This window comes from Gobio gobio (assembly GCF_949357685.1).
Source record: "Gobio gobio genome assembly, chromosome: 1".
NCBI classification, from domain to species: Eukaryota; Metazoa; Chordata; class Actinopteri; order Cypriniformes; family Gobionidae; genus Gobio; species Gobio gobio.
The window spans coordinates 74,672,379-74,674,276 of record NC_137097.1 but is presented as its reverse complement, the minus strand read 5'-3'; the positions used below and the strand labels follow the sequence as shown (position 1 = coordinate 74,674,276).

General features: G+C 42.1%; 1 long non-coding RNA gene across 1 annotated transcript; it reads right to left on the bottom strand.

Annotated features, from left to right (window-relative positions):
• LOC307125469 lies at positions 1–848 on the bottom strand. Its single transcript, XR_013816380.1, has 4 exons — positions 730–848; positions 586–631; positions 344–378; positions 1–83 (listed from the first exon to the last, which is right to left on the bottom strand). It is a non-coding gene; the product is annotated as an uncharacterized lncRNA (long non-coding RNA).
• Positions 849–1,898: the final 1,050 nt, after the last annotated feature.

Below are 1,898 nucleotides of genomic sequence, written 5' to 3'. Positions count from 1 at the left end.
AAGCATTTCAATCTAAACCCAGATTTATACGTACAGCTGAGAGTCCAGGAGGAGCCGGAGAGCTGGTGCTGTTCCTGCTCCATCTGTGAAGAGAAAAGCGGAGTCAAACGGGTTTCACACCGGATCACAGCGGCACAGTCTCATCGGCTTCCTCAGAATAATGTGGCGTCAGTTTCCGGTCAGACGGCATTTCCAGCAGGACCGGGACTCGGGGACCCGGGGGGGTGAGGGGTGGGTAGGCCCCGAATACCACAAGCCACGGCCCGGCTGGAAATGCAGCGTTTTCATCTCAGGAAGATCCAGACAAACATGTGTGTGAACAGAGAGAGGGGGAGATTCTTACCTGCTCAGCACTGGATCAGACACACACACACACACCTGGAGAGAGAGAAAGAGAGATCACGTGATCAGATTCAGGGCTTCAGCTCAGTCACGTGCTTCAGATCTGCACAGTGTCTCAGAATGAGTTTGCTTTGCCATCGTCAGTTGTCGCATCAGACGGCACTTCCTATAGCAATTATCATCACAGAACACGCTTTATTATGTCCTTTTAAACCAAAAAGATAAGTAAAATGTAACACCCACCATTTTAGGTAATTAACCGCAGTTAAACCGCCACTTTAAACCAGCCCTGCAGAAAGACGACAGTGCAACATTCAAACACCAACCGCCATTCCGGAGCAAAAACCCTAGCGCGCTTAATAAAACCAGAGTAATCATCAAACTTACGGTTTATCAAGGTGGTCTGGAAGCGCTGAGCTCGGATATTCGCGTGTAACTCATTATGAACACGTTTAACCGACGATAAACGCTTCTTTGTGTCAGACAATGAGATCAAGGTCCACGTGCGAAAGAGAACGGCGAGCAGGGGAGCGCCCGTTTTTATACTAGCGCCGGAGCGTCACGAACCACGTGACAAGGGGCGTAACCGTTACGCAGTGAACGTCCCTATACCCAAAAAGAGACTGGGGCTGCGTTCGAAACCGCATACTCTTTGAGTAGGTACTCATTTTCAATAAGTACTTACTTAACGAGCTCTAAAAGAGTAGGTACTACATTGCCTGATCTCGTTAAGTATGAATGCGATCTGCACTTTATGCGCCATGTTGACGTTATCATGTGACCTACGACGTTATCTCAAGCGCAACGACTTGAAAGACGAGTGACAGGTTTAATTAATCGATCTATAAATATCTTAATATTGATTAAACTTGCTAATTGTGTGTGGGCTTGTTGAAGAAACAGCTGCCCATTTATTTTGTGATATTAACCCTACTAATCTGACCCAGTTTTATCCTTACCAAAACCCACAATCGTGATCTCTTAAATATGTTGTTAATTTCTTTATTTTATATGCAAAACATGTCATCCACAAGCAAAATTGGCCTAAATCTCCATTATATTTTCCTTTTTTAATTTAACTCCTGTTTTATCCCTCAATCCCTTATTCAAAGATATCTAACCTTGTTATTGTTTTTTCTTTGTATATAATGTATGCAAACCCATGATATTTGTTTTATTATTAGGATTGTTAAAGATACAACCATGTAATTATAAAATAAAAGATAGGCCTATGAGTGACAGGTGCAGTAACAGCTCAAAGCATCAATAACTCCACAGCCCGACCTGTGCGGTTTCCCTCAGAGTCTGCAACGAGGACGTCTTTCAGCTGCTCGAAGATCTCACCTTGGGAGAACACTGTTGATTTTATACTCTTAAAATGTAAGTTATTACTATTCAAAATTAAGATTACCCCAGAATGAATTGCATTGCTAGCCCACTAAAACAATAATAATAATAACAAACGCTGACCAATACTTAATTATATTACTTTTTTTTTACTGAAAATTATATTGTTTTAGTAAAACAAGCAAAATGCAACTTGTTGTCATATGACA